Below are 15,571 nucleotides of genomic sequence, written 5' to 3'. Positions count from 1 at the left end.
GACGTCTCCACTCTGCCCTCCTTACCTCTTTAGCGACTCCTCCCACAGTTGATGGACGTCTGGCTGCCATGGCGTCTGCCTGCCGTCCTTTCCGGTGTCCCCGGTCCAGCTTGGGCGCTGCATCCCGCCATGTTGTTCAGCTGCCATAGGGCACGTGTGCCGCGCGGCCCTGCTTCTTATTCTTTCTTTGGCGCTAACCTCAGGGGCATCCCCTTGTGATGATATCACGCATCCCAGATACAAAAGCCTACTCTGTTTGCTAGCTATTCGAGTTAGCAAGGGATTCCTTACGGATGGGATTCGCTCTCCGTACCTAGCTACTCTGCCTCTCCTTAATTGGACTTACTCTATCGGGGTACCCGCTCCTCAGGGGCCTCTCTCTTTTCTTTCAGGTCACTGTCTGGAACTGGTACTCGCTCCTCGAGGGCCCATGTTCCTGGACTCGCTGCCTGAGCTTACTTCTGCTTGGAAGAAACCGCTGCCTACACCATCAGTGAGTTACCATCTATATTCTCTCAGAGCTGTTCCCTGGAACCAGGTACTCGCTCCTCGAGGGCCTGCCTCTATTCCAGCTTCTTTGTTACCTTCCGGGAGAAACCGCTGTGTGAGTAATCAACCAACGAGGCTCTATACCAGAACCCTGTGTGTGCTCCACTGTACTCACTATCTCAGTTTCTCTCCATTACAGCACAGCTATTGAGGGATCGCTGTTCCAGTGTCCTGAAGGACTACAAGCCCAGCCGGGCTTCATCTCTACTCACTACTGCCACCTCTGGCGGCTTCTCAACTCTGTTTAATAAAAGATAATTCTGTGTTGTGTGTCCTAAAGCTGAGCCTGACCTGTGGACCCTCACAGGACTTTCCCCCGTGGGTGTGGTCATCTGCCACAGTGTCCAAGGGTCCACCCAAAACCTTACAAACAATAACAATTAGTCCCCTATAAGCCCGGAAGATCATTACATTCTTTAGAACAAAATATGTTAACTATACCTTCTGTAAAAATATGACCCAGCATTTTGGAACAGTCTTCCAGGTGTTTTGAAAAATAAGACAGATTTAAAGAAATTCCAGAAAGGATTTAAAATATTACTCTTCCAAGAAGCTTTTCAGATTTAATTAAAGCTAGCATCGGTTGCTTGTTGTCTTTTAAAGGTGCATTGCAGAAAATATTATGGCTTGTTATTTTTTATAAATGTATGCTATCCTATGTTAAGTTTATATATGATTTTATAGGTATTATACAATTTTATGATTATTGTTGTTATGTACTCTGCATCGAATAGCATTGCTGAAACATTGCGGAATATACATTTTATTAATTAATTAATTAAATCTTAGCTGCCAGACCCTAGATCATTTCTCAAACTTCACTAGATCCCTCTTCATGTTTTAAATACCTTCCAGGCTGCCTACTCTTTTACAGATTTTGGATCATCAGCAAAAAGACAAACCTTTCCTGACAATCCTTCCACTATGTCTCTCATAAAAATGCTAAAAAGAACCATTCCAAGCACCAATCTCTGAGGCACACTGCAAGTAACATGCCTCTCCTCAGAGAAAATTCCATTTACCACTACCCTTTATCACCTCCCACTCAGCCAGTTTCTAACCCAGTCAGTCACTGTAGGCCTCTGTCTGGGTCTGGTTGAAATTCCATTCAGAACCTTTTCAGAAAGGTTTAATGGAAACAAATGTTTCCTGACATACAGGTTGCAGAAAACAAAACAAGATAGTCCAGTAATGTGAATTCTCTTATTAGATAGGCAAAGGGGAAGATCCACCATAGCCCTGGGTATCAAGTGTGACCCAGTTCAGTCCCTGTCCTCTACAAACAAACAATGTTGTGCCAGCAGTGAACTCCCTACTGGTCATCGCATAAAAGCTGCTGCACAGGCAGGGTGAGTCTACCTGCTAACCAAAGACAACCTGCTTTGTCAAAACTCTAACAATGAATCCCTAAAGACCAACAGTACTAGCTGCTCTCTCACCTCCCACTAATTGGGTAGCTCTTTGTTAGAGCTTCAGATCCATGCCTCCAGGGCCAAAGATTCAAGAATCCCCATAGGCCTTACACATTCCCCCTGAAAAAATAGGACTTATGGGCCATCCAGGTTTTCACCATGTTTCCATAATTCAGTAGCCTGTGACACCTATCCTTCAAGGCACACATTATATATGGACACAGTGAAAAAAAGTCAAAGTTTTTCTTTTATATGTCATTTCTGGTCAGTCATTGCTCCAGAAGGGTGTGACGGTGGTCCTGCCATCCTCCTTGGACAGTTAATGTTTGGTGGAACAAGAGCTGACCAAGGCTTCCTTTGTTCTGTGTCAGTGTTACCTAAACTCTTCTCTGCTAAAGTACTCATCGGAGGAGTCTTGGAGCAACTCTGCACTTGGAACCCATCTTCTTGCTGCTGCTTTCTTCCAGCATGAGTAGCCTTTTTCTGGTAATCTTTTCTCATAGAGGTAAAAGCCACCCCCCGCCCCGCCCCCATGAGTATCGGATCTTGAATCCTGTCTGTCTCAGCCTCTACTGTTCCCTCCTTAGGATCCAATAGTAGTTCCTCTTGGAGGCCTGGCATCACTGCCCACAGGTCATTTTTCATATACCTGTGGCCTCATCCAGATTAGATATGGCAGGAAGGACTACAGTTTATCTAGATATGAGATGAGAAGTGCCACCACTTCCCCATCTCTCAGATACAGGCTTTTCGGACTTGTTCTATGAGTTCAGACTGTTCAAGGTGATCTCGCTGCCTAGCTTTTGCCACCTGGTACCGTATTGCACAGGCAATTCATTCTTGTCTGTCCCCTGCCCTGTTGTTTCATGGGTACCTTGGGCCATGCCTTCCCCAGTCGCTTCAGGTAGGATGTTGCCTTTCAGAGCCAGCCCCTGGTGAGGGCACTGGACCATGAAGTCCCCCAAGCCCTCACAACATGGGCAATGGGAATGGGGTCATGGTTGTGGTCAACGACCATCATTTCCTGCGGCTGGATCCCAAGAAGGAGCGGAAAATTCTACAAGGGCTCTGGGGTGTCCTGCTTTTTAAATCCTGGAGGAGAATTCTGTAAGAAGGGGCAGAACCACCCCAGGCTCCTTCTCTTTTCCCCTTGGCGTACTCCCAAGCAAATGCACATGTTAATTAATTCTTCCAAGGAGGTGGGGGATTCTGTCTGGGTCAATTTGTCTTTCATCTCTTCTCGCAGGCCCAGTCAGAACTGATGCCATAGAGGCTCTTCACCCCATCCCACATCTGCCTGTACCAGGAGGAAAAGAAGAAAAATAACCCTACCTCCACCAAGCTTTAACTGCCTGACTTTAGTTTCCCTTTCTATCTTCCACTAATAAACAAACAAACAAACAAAAAACAATCTGTCAGGGTCTGGTTCAAATACCACACAACAGTCACACATTCCAGTAAAGTTTAATGGAAGCAACAAAAGTTCAGAACATAACATGGACTTCTGAACTTACAGGTGGCAGAAAACAAGATAGTCCAATAATGTGAATTCTGTGTAAAATCCCTGGGAAAAAAAAAACCGCCTGGGATTTCCCAGAAGTCTCTAAAACTGGCGTTGTATATTTCTGTTAAGTTCAATTTAAAATTCAAAAAGAAATATTTGTAATAACTGTACTCAACTAAAACAGTCAAAGACTTCCTCTTTTATTGTTATCAGATATGTGTATTCAAACTGATACACAGATCTCTGTCCAGGACCACAGCCAAAAATCTCTGGTGTCGCAGATTAAATTTGCACATTACAAATGATCAGAAAGTATTGTTAATAAGCTTTTAATCTCTCAGCAGTCTGCATTATCTTCTACATTTCAAAATGCATGAGATTTCTGTAAATTAGACTTCCTATAACTAATACTAAGCTTATGTTCTGCCCACGTGATCTAATGGTCACCTTTGCTGTCAACAACTTATTTATTTCTTACTTATATATGGTAAACTTCAGCCTCTAAGAATTAAATATTTATTTAACCTAGCATTCAATAACTATATATCCTTTAGTTCTCTGGACTTTAGTTGTTACTGCAATATCGCCTCAAGCTACAGAGCAGTCATGAATCTTATGACAACTGTTAGCTTCACCTACAAAGGAAATCTAAGCTGGATTTCCAGAAATTTTCCACAGTTCTCTTACCGGATAAGCAAAGGGGAAGATCCAGCACAGCCCTGGATATCCAGCATAACCCTGCTCAGACCTTGCCCTCTACAAACAAACAATCAGGGGAATTCTATAAAGTGCGCTCGGCCGTGCACACTTGTTTGGCTGCGTGTTTTCGATGCGTATCTATCACCCCTTAAGTGGTTCCCAACCCTGTCCTAGGGACCCCCCAGCCAGTCGGGTTTTCAGAATATCCACAATTAATGTGCATGAGAGAAAATTTGCATGCAAATTTTAAAAAATGTGCCGGCTGCTCCGGTTAGGAGAATGGATGCTCAATTTTAAGGGCGTCTGCTTTCCTAACTGATGGCTGTTAGCGGGTTCAGAAAACCGACGCTCCTAAAATTGAGCGTTGGTTTCCTGAACCCGCTGACAAAGCCACCTTTCCTGGGCCAAGGAGGTGCTAGGGGCACGTAATCATCCCTAGCACCTCCTTTTAGGGCGACCCCCTCATTTAAATATAGGATCGCGTGCCCAGGAGAGGTGGCTGGGCGCGCATTGGGAGCGTCCGTTCTCCTGCTATCACCTAAAAGCAGCTGAGCAGGCAGGAGGGGTCTACCTGCTAACCAGTGACAACCTGCTTTGACCTAACTCCACCCATGAATACCTAGAAACCAACAGTACTAGCTGCTCTCTCTCTTCCCATTAAAAGGGTAGCTCTCTGTTAGAGCTTCAGACCTCTACCTCCAGGCCTCAAGACTCCACATGGACTCAAGGGCTCCACAAGGGCCAAATGTATATATATATGTCTCCTATACAGAACCATGTCAAAGGCCTTACTGAAATCCAAGTTCACTCTCTGTTGACCCAAAAGTTTGGTCATCCAATTAAAGAAAGTGATCAGATTCGCTTGACAAAATTTACCTTTGGTAAAAGCCATGTTGCCTCAGATCTTGCAATCCATTGGATTCCAAAAGCTGCACTATCCTCTGTTTTAGCAGCAATTCCATTAATTTGCTCACCACATAGGTCAAACTAACCAGCCTCTTATTCCCAGCCTCCTCCTTACTTCCCCTTTTATGAATAGGAACTACATCTGCCCATCTCCAGTCATCTGGAACTACTCCAAATTCTAAAGAAATTGTTCACTAAGCATTAGTGGAGCTTGGGGATCCCTACTTCATATTTATGGGAGTATATTTTCCAAAATAGTCCATCTTAAATCCCCAAATGTATGCTAGGATGCAGTGCAATGAGCAACTATTGTCACCTGTAGCTTCATAGTGTTTACACTACTCAGAGGTTCTGTGAGTCAAACTCTAATCGTGTGTTTACTCTTTTGTGAAGTGTTTGAGACTTGCCTGTCCATTGGAATGAGACATCAGTCTTTGGATATATGGTTAAATTTAACCCCTGATGAAGTGCTTTGCTTGCGAAACTGCGGCCATTGTCGGGTCTTTCTAAACGTATTGTAGACTGTTGTGGACATTTCAATTCACTTGGAAAAAACCCTTATCAAACTTTTGGATATTTGTAAGTTGAATGATTGATAAGACCAGGTGACTCGTGAACACCGACTGGCTTGCCAATACCTTCCATTCATCGACTATAACAGATTGCAAAACCTTTTTTCTTTAGATTGTTTCGAGTTCTTCTTCTTTGACTGGCAACATGTTACAAGGACAATGACTAGTATAATTAAACCACTAATTATTCATATGAGTCTCCACCATATATGTATGAAAAGTTTTTTACTTAACAATTAAAATATTATCTTTTATTTTTATCTAACCCAAAAAAAATTTTTTTTGAAAGTGGAGAAGACCTCAGTACTGGTAAGGAATCTGATATTAGGGAATCTGAATAGCCAGTTGTTACAGTCACAGGTCTCACAACCTCTTTTATTTTTATTGTCTGATTTTTCTTAAAAATTCCTTTTCTTTGTATTGATCTTCTATGAATTTCAACCAAATAGTAATGCCACTCTGTATATATATCTTTTTCAGATTCTGTAATATCATTCCTTACCAGTACTGAGGTCTTTTCCTCTTTCAAAAAAAATGTTTGGGGGTTTAGATAAAAATAAAAGATAATATTTTAATTGCTAAGTAAAAAAAATGTTCATACATATATGGTGGAGACACATATGAATAATTAGTGGTTTAATTATACTAGTCACTGTTTTTTCATCAATCAGAAACTAATTATTCCCTAATTTTTGAGACCGTATCATGTTACAAGGACACATAATCAAATAAATTACACAAGACATGTTACAATCCATACTGTGGCAGAGTGGGACTAATACACCAAAAGAGAGATGTACCTATTGACTATATGCCATGGTTTGGCCACAGAAAGAACACCCCCCACAAGCATGATGCCCATGAGTGAAAGTCAGCTCCTCAACCACCTTAGGTAATAACCAAGATTTTACCACCATATCTCAAATACTCCAACCCCTTGAAAAGGCTATACATGGAGGATCAGCAAAAAATTTGATTTAACCCTTGTCAATATCTCTGCATAATCTTTGCAATGTTGCAGGCTCTATCTGAATACCCTAAGGAGGTCATTTTAAAAGGAGTTGCACTATCATAGAAATTTAAAAAATCCATTTACATGTGTAAAGTGCACTTACATATGGGTATTCTATGGGCAATTCAATGGCATATAGTGTAGCAATTTTCAAAAGCCCGCTTACACAGTTAAAGTGCATTTACTCACATAGAACCCAATTTTAAGTATGTAAATGCTTTTTAAAATCAGACCCTTGGATCTTACCTCCTCAAAAAGCCAGAGATGTATGTACAGCCAAGCCACCAACACTGGTATGGCCTTTAGAGGTATCCATCTTGTCAGCTTTACCATTATTACTACCAAGGTGCTGAAATTTAGTCGTCCTTTCACCTTCAGAAAACCTTCCAGCAGGGAAAAGGTGTCACATATTTGTTGTAAAACTGTTTGGAATTAGCTCCATAAGTAGCTAGTTGTAAGACACATCCAATGTTTTAATGTCTCCTAAATTTATGTGTCTAGATAGCAGATAAGGCATTTTAGAAATTAAAGGTCAACATCCCTGTATCATGTTTATTATTTCTCCTGATAATACAAACCTGTTTTTACTTTACCATTTTCTTACATTTCTGTCTCCTTACCCTTTATCTCATTTTCAAATATGTAGTTAGTAGTCAGTGAAGAAGATAGTCCATAGCACATATGGATGTCTTCATGGTAATCAGCATTTGAAATATGCTCCTGATTCCACAGCATATGTTTGTACAGGATTACATGCAATCAAGTTGTTTTCTTCTGGTGGTCACAAAGCTTTTTCTCAGCACTGTCCATGTCTGTGCGCATCCTAAACCTGAAACTTGCAAGGGGAACTGGCAGAATTATTGAGTTCACTTTCCAGCAGTCAATAAAGAATCAATGTGAAATACAAAAATGTACTTAAGAGTAATGCCATGTGAGTTTTCTTTAAAAAAAAAAAAGAAATAATAAATTGTAGAATTTGATTTTTTTCCCCACATTTTAAACTGATGTTTTTCAGTAGCAACTCTGTTGATTTGGCCTATGGATACTAAAGATTTGGTACTTTTGGAAGGGTATGTCTCATATGTTCTAAGAAAACTTTGTTTCGATAACCAATTCATCAGTGGAAGAGAAGTAGCAAGATGTAGCCTAATAGACATGAAGAAGCTGAGTGTAAATACCACAATCACGGCCTCAGATATGGAAATGGAAGAAGGTCAATGTTCAACCCAAATTCATTCATTCATTAAGCTGACTTTGTTTATTTTCATAGGAGTAATACTACATTTAAACCTAAGCTATATAACTGTAGAAATGAAAAAATAAAACCACTTTACAGTACACAGAGAAACTTTTACTAATAGCATATAGTCAGTAGTGCTAAGTAGTTCAAGCCCTCTATAAACATTAATGCAACCACACATGTTAGTTTGTATGATAGTATTAGACATTTATAATAACCAAGCAAGGTTATATGACAAAGTATTTAATTGGTGTCAACCTGTGGTATCTATTTAAATGCTTGCTTGAACCAGAATTGGAAGATTTTCTCCAAAGAAGATCTTATGTTGCCATCTGGAGAGGAGTATTTTTTCATTTGGAGACACCCCCATCACTGGAAGTTCAACCCTGGGAAGAGAGATGAAGACTGGGAACTGTGAAGTGTTGGAGAACATTTGGACCTCAGGTATTTTTTGGGAAGGAATTTCTGCTCACATCTTGGATACCCTGACCATCTGGGATTTTCACTTTTCCAGTCCCAGAAGATGGAGATCATGTCAGAACCCCAAATACTTAGGAAAACTTGCATAAACAAAGCGATTTTGGAAAAATTGAGTTGAAAAATGGATGTATCAAAGAATAAGTGTTTATGGAGCCAAATTATTATTGTTGAAGATTTGCTGCAGTAAAATTTATGTAAGGATCCATTGCTGTATTCTCCTCCAGCTTAGAGGTAGTGCTGTGAGTTGCTTGTACAATCTATCCAGTCATCCCAACCCAGTGCCCCTCACTTCCCCCTCAGCAGCCATCTTGTTTCCTGTATAGACTTGTATTTATAATGAGGCATCAGTCAGTTGCCAGAGCTTGGTCCTACCATCCAGCCCTCCTACTCTGGCTCCATTCTTGTAACCAGAAGACTTTGTCTGCAGATTCTACAGTTGGCACACCTGCCTGTTATCCTTCCTGGGTTCCTGGATTCCTGCTTTGTTCCAGTTCCTCACTCCATTCTAGGCATTTTGCTCCTTGTATGTGTCGAGAGTTACCCTGTTTCTCATACTTCTCATGCCAGCAGCACCGGACAACTCAACTGAAAGGGAAGCTGGCTGGCATAGGCAGAGGATATTCTACTGCCAGCGGCTTGGATTTGACTCTCCTGACATTAGGCTGCTCATTTCTGGGAAAACTCACAGACAACAACCATCACAGTTTTAGCTGGAACACCCAGCTAGAGAGTTCATCCTAAGTAAAACTTACCCCTAGTTTCCTCAAACTGCTATAATAACACATGGATAACGCCTGCAGTAAGAAAAAGGGGAGTGTTTATGGTAATTTTAGAATTACCACACTGCATGCTAACATTGTGCTTTGCATAGGTAGTATTTTGGGGTATAGTAACATTTTTCATACCCCACAATACTTCTAATTTGCAGTTTGCAAACTACCCAGGTAGATAGCTATTACTATGAGAGAGAGAGCCTATTTATAAGGCTGTCATAGTAGTCAACTATTTATATCTCTATAGGAGGGCCAGCTAATAGCTTGAGGTGAGGTGTTGGTGGTAGTTTAGGGTTTAGGGACCAGTTTTACATGCAGAGTGAGATGTACGAAGAGTACAGTACAGCTTGGTGAAGATTTGAAGTCATTTGGAGGGAAAAAAGTCTCATAAAGAAGATATTTCTACAGTGTTCTCTCGCCCTAGCTTGATGGACTGTATAACAGGGTACTATCAAGCTAGGGTGAGAGAACACAGTAGAAATCTCAACTTTGTGAAACTTTCCTCACTCCAAATGACGTCAAATCTTAACTAACCTGTGCTGTGCTGTTCATATACCCCACTCTGCATGTAAAACTGGCCCCTAAACCCTAAAACCACCAACACCTCACCTCAAGCTATTAGCTGGCTCTCCTATAGAGATATAAATAATTGAATATTGAAAAGTCCTCCCCAGAGGTGTTCTCTCTCTCTCTCTCTCTCATGCAAATTGCATTATGGCCATTTTGGGCACAGCTTAATGGCAGAAAAAAAGGTGTAGTTATTTCCAGTGTTAAAACCATGTGATATTGCATTAACATGTAATCATGTGCATTGATATCATAATGCATTTTGATGAATGACCCTGTTAAATTGTAAGCCCTCTGGGGATAGGGAAATATCTACAGGACCTGAATGTAATCTGCTTTGAAGTGCCGAAAAGTAGAATATTTAAAAATCTAAAAATAAAAAAATATATTTATTTGGCACGCACATCCAACATATATACACAGGACAAATATACTGGAGAAGTAGTTTGCCCCCTACATCTTGGATCCTGGAGGTCTAATCATCTCCCTTGGTGGAGAATCCATACTTCAGGGCTGTATAGACGTTGTGACTGAGCAGGGTCTTAGCCCTGAGACCAAGTGAGACTCCTGCCTTCTTGAGAGTATCCAGAAGAGGGGCTGCACTTGTAAACACAGACACAAGTCACAAAGCTAAAAAATATGAGACATATGAAGCAAAACACTCATGGTGGGGCCAACCAGGATCCACTAAAGCTGATTATCTAGCCCCTCATCAGGCATCTAACTCTTCCATCAGTCAGTGTGACACCTAAAAATCCACATACTACTCTCCCTAAAAGCAAGTCAGGAATGTTCCTCACTCCAAATGCCAGACCAGGGCAAGGGTAGTAAGGGAGTCTGGGTCAGTTTGGAAAAGAAAAGCCCATTTAACTCATAACATAGACAAGGTTACAGCAAAATAAAAGCCACTATTAGTATTCATGCTCTCAAACAGGATCTATCAACAATGTATGAAAACATTCATATACAAAAACATTTTAGAAAACAAAGGAATGCTTACCAAAGTTTACAGGAGAACCTGCCATGAGTAGTTCTTAGGATTCAATTGCTGGTCTGGGTAGAGCAACTGCAAGAAGACTTGGTTACATGGTGGCAGCTGCAGAGGAGGCTGGGAAGATACTAAGCCATCACAGCTCTTAGGCAACAAGCAGTTTTGTACTGGCAACACCATTGCTATGGTGGCACATCAGAGCCGTTTAACAGAGCTCACTTGACGTAACTGAAAGATTAGTGTTCATTTCTTACAATGAGCCACAGTCTTTTCAAAAGGTGTAGGAAGTATGAGGAGCACCAGTCATTTGTCAGTCTCCATGTGTTCATTCCTTTGTCCCTGCCTATGATAGGGAGTCCAATCTGGTGTCATACTTTTAATTCTCTTTTGGTGAACCTCTGGTCACTTCTATGTAATGGACTCCACAGGACATGAGGTTTTTAACTTTTAATTCTCACTACAAAAATGCACAGCGTAATATGGTAATGCTTTATAGAATAAACCCTGCAGCTCATCACAAATGTCTTTTTTTTTTCTCCCATGTCTGTTACTTCACAAATTAATACCACCACAGTTCCAATTCACTGTAATACCAAGGTATAAACATTCATGTGCCAGAAGCCTGTAAAAGCTAGCACAGTGGCTTTGTTAACAGCCAAAATATTCCTTTCCACAGTACATTGCCAAACTATTAAAATCCCAAGCAGCTGCCTCTCCAGCCCTCTTGTCCAAATATTCCCTTCCAGAGTCCTGCTTATCCTTTCTAGTTGGTCGTCTTGGTTTCTGGGGCACTGTTGTCCATTCAGCTTCCTGGATCCTGCTTCTCTGGCTGTTTTCCTCCCAGCTAGACTATTTTGATCTCTCTCTCAATTTGCTGCAGCTGGATTTCTAGGTCCTGTCTCCCTGAGACTCCAGCTCCCAGAATTCCCAGTGTTAAAAACAGTCTCCCTTCTTCCTTTCTTTCAGTATGCCCTGTAATGAACATATGCCATAATTTTAGGGAACAAATGTATACTCCCTTACAAAGACATGGTTAACTAATATCTGGCAATTTTCAGTATTCATCTACAGAGCTGGCAAAGAGGAAAGTGAGAAAATCTGTCTGTCACATAGTTCACTGACCAATGTGGTTGATGGATGTGGCCATGCAAGGTCCCTGGGTCCTGACAGCCATAAGTATAGGTATGGAGGTGCATTCCCTGTGTAGAATCCTGCAGGGTATATGTTGCAGAGATAAAGCATTTATGTAGGGCAGGTGATTGTCTATTTCCTACTGCCCCTATACCTGCTATCCTATGTTGTTCTATTCAACACTGCTATGAGCTGTCAGGCCATGAACTCAGTGCAAACTTTAACCTGTAAATAGTCTAAGTAAGAAAAAACCTGCTTTGCCATTTGAGTTGACAATCTGACTCTTTTATGGGCAGATGAGATCTATAAGTGTATTGGCAGAGCTTTCTTTTCACCATTATTTACTATGGAACCAGGTCACATGAGTGTTTGAGGGAATATTTAAATGAGGCAATGAGATGATCGAAGTGTGGGCAGGTCGTTTTTGCCCATGCTTTGTGCTGAGATCAAGAGCATGCTTTATGTGCTTCTTCTACCCAATCCCAGCTGTTGCTGATGCTAGCAGATCAACTTTGCATGTCTGGAAAGGGATCATCGACCTCAAGCACCTTGTAATAAAGTTGATAATGTCTTATGTGGTACGTGCTGCAGAGCAACGGCGGAACTAATGCATGACATAAAGGGAGTTTATTTGAGTTCTTCACACTGAAAAGATATTTCAGCAACCTCTTCATAGCATAGAAGACTTGGTGAGTACGTTTTTGCTGGGCATTTTTTCAAAGTCCCAAGCAAGGGGTGAATTGACTCCGTAATTTTGAACTACTTTTCAAAAGGAGCAGGTTTTCTGTGTGCAACAGGAAGACAGCTCTCCGCAGGACATGCTGGATCACTGAAAGTAAACAGGTGCTTGCCTGCTATGGAGGCACGTGAGGTCAGTTCTTCAGGCAGCACAGAGACAATAGGAGTCCCTTTTCCTTTTCAGCCTTTCCTTCTGACCACCCAGCAGGAAAAACATACTCAGGGTTTCTGAGGTTTTGCCAGTAAGAGAGCCATGTTTAAACTTAGTATTTACAGCAGGTGTGCTTCTTGACTGCGACTGTTTAATGTGATTGTAGTAAGCCATTAATTTTCTTGCACAGTAAACCTTTTTTGCCTTTTCACCTCATAAAGCCATTCAGGATAAATAAACCTTATTACAATAAACTCACCCATTGTGTCGCTGTTCCCAAAACCAACAATATTGCTGTGTACAAAGAGTGGAAAAAAAAAACATACTGAAGATTGTAATTGATAATGCTAGATTTTGACTTCTGGCTCAACTCCATCTTAATGTTTGACCTTGTTATATGTGTAAGCTCCTTTACTTGATTAGCATATTTTATTTCCATTGTAGCATTAAGTTTAAGGCCCCTGAATAAGGCCCTATATATCTAATGACAATGCCTGGATTTCATTTTAAAACCTTTCTTTAAATATGCACATTCCTCACAGTCCTGAGCCTTTTTAGAGGGGCAGTCTAAAATGTGAATTATAAATTAAACTAAAAAATAAAATGAAGGCAAGAAATGGCTTGAATGATGACATTTTATGAAATAAAATGTACATGTCAACTTATGCCAGCTTGTAATGCGTATGCCGATAAATGATTGAATCTCTGATTTAAAAAACAAAACGTATTCAAAACTGACTTTGAGGCCCCACAGAAAATGCTGCTGTTCCCTCTTTTCGTTACCAGTCACAGAATACCAAATTTTAAAGTTTCAGTTTAAGAACAACAAAGGCACATCTGGTGTGAGAATGAGACTATAATCTATTTTTGGAGGGCATTGATGTAACATTGTGTAAAGATTTTCATTAAACCAGTGCTAGTGAAATGCCTAGCCAGAAAGAGAATTTTGGGGGTAAAATATACAGTAACTATAAGGAGGGAATGGAACGAGTAAGTCTTAGGCCTTATTGAACTGCAGCTCTGCAGCTGTGCTCTTATCTGGACAGAGGAGGAAGATGAACAACAAAAGAGCCTAAGAAGCCCTAGTTGATGCATGGGAAAGCCATTGGTCGACCATTGTGGCTGCCCTTCTGCTGAGCAAATAGTTCAAACTGTTCATTCCCGTCTCCTATTCTCTCCCTGGTACATTGTTTGTGCCCTTGCATTTCATTCTGCAAGGAAGATTGCTCTCTGGGCCTATAAGCAAACAGTCCAGAAAAGAGCCAACTATCCTCTTCTTTTCCCTGGAGAACTAGCATTTTTATTTCGGCTCCAAGCTGTCAAAGAACTGGAGAGTTTATGTCAGTATCCTGAATTAATTGCTTTAAGCTGGAGCATGCTGTATGTGCCACCAAATGTCCAGAAGATGTGCATAAAGAATGTTTTCCTGTAGTATTTCGTTCCAAGCTGTTCCTTCATCCCGTACTCCTCTCATAAGGGAAAAATGGGGCTGCACATTGCGTTATCCTTTTACAGAAATTGCCTTTGGCAGCAATTATGACACAAAGTTAATTTTGCTGCTGTTGAGAAATACAAATATGTGTATAGAGCAAGATGGACAGAAAGAGGGGAAAATGGCAGATATGTAAATATATTGTTGCAGAAACAAGACGACTCTAGCCAGCTGATGTTGGATGTTTATTTCTGCATTTTACAGTTTCTCAAACATTATGACAATGCACTGTTTATTTTAGGATATCATATTCTTTCAGAACAGAGACCATCATTACCATTTTTCAGCTATATTCCAGGGATAATCACATCATTTTCCAAATATATATTTTGGTATTCAGCATTTTAACTCTTATAAAACAAACTCTTCCTTCTCCTTATCACTTTCTTTTTATTCTACTTTTAATGTTCCCAACACATTCCTCCTCAGTCCAGGTAAACAAATATTACATTAGCCTTCAAATTTCAGGGACCCACAATTCCATCCTGCTAAAGAGTTTACAAAGGATGCGTACAACACACTGTATGCAAATCTTCTGGATATTACTGTATGTCACATTTGTGGTTTTATTCACTTTTGTTATTACAAGGTTGGCTTATTCCTTCCAGCCTAAACATAACCTAAATATTATTTATTTGATCTGTTATCACATTATTGACAATTTATTGATGCTTTATGAATGCATTTTTGAGTATATGTTTGGAACTTATGGTTTTAAGATTTAACAATAATGTTTGTTGCCTAGAGCCTAATTCCAAGAAGATGACTGATAAATTGAATTAAATAAATAAATACTCTCTGATGAAAAAGAACATAACACAAACAAAAAAAATAACTGTATGTCATAAAACTTAATTTCACATGTAACTGTAATAACCCCAACCATTCCAGATGATGCACAGCTGTTCATCCAAAAACAGATTTTTTTTAAATGAGTACTTTAATTTGTCTTGCTTAAATTAAAATAAAAGTATGAATAGCATAACTTAGCATGCTCATATATTTGAAATGTTTCACTTTTGACAGACTCACTCATTATAAATACAACCACTGTAATGCTGGCTGAGGGGAAAAGAAAAGGCTTTCACATCAGGGGAACTAGGAAAAGAAGTGAATATTTGAACAAAGAGCAATTTGCTGAGGCTGTAAGTTTCGGTATTCCCTTTGCTATTATTCCTAATTATTGCAGATGATGTGTGTTTGGATAAATAATTTCTCCCTCACAGCTCGGTTTCTCCTTCTGCTTACTCCTGGTGATGAAGCCCTGATACCGTGCCCATGATCATTAAGCTCGGTTGCTTTTGTCCTCTTGAAACCTGTACCACAAATTCAACACCAGGACTTCAGCGAAGGT

Source organism: Rhinatrema bivittatum, chromosome 3 (genome assembly GCF_901001135.1).
Source record: "Rhinatrema bivittatum chromosome 3, aRhiBiv1.1, whole genome shotgun sequence".
Taxonomy (NCBI): domain Eukaryota; kingdom Metazoa; phylum Chordata; class Amphibia; order Gymnophiona; family Rhinatrematidae; genus Rhinatrema; species Rhinatrema bivittatum.
The sequence above is the reverse complement of the archived record's forward strand: the minus strand, read 5'-3'. Positions refer to the sequence as shown.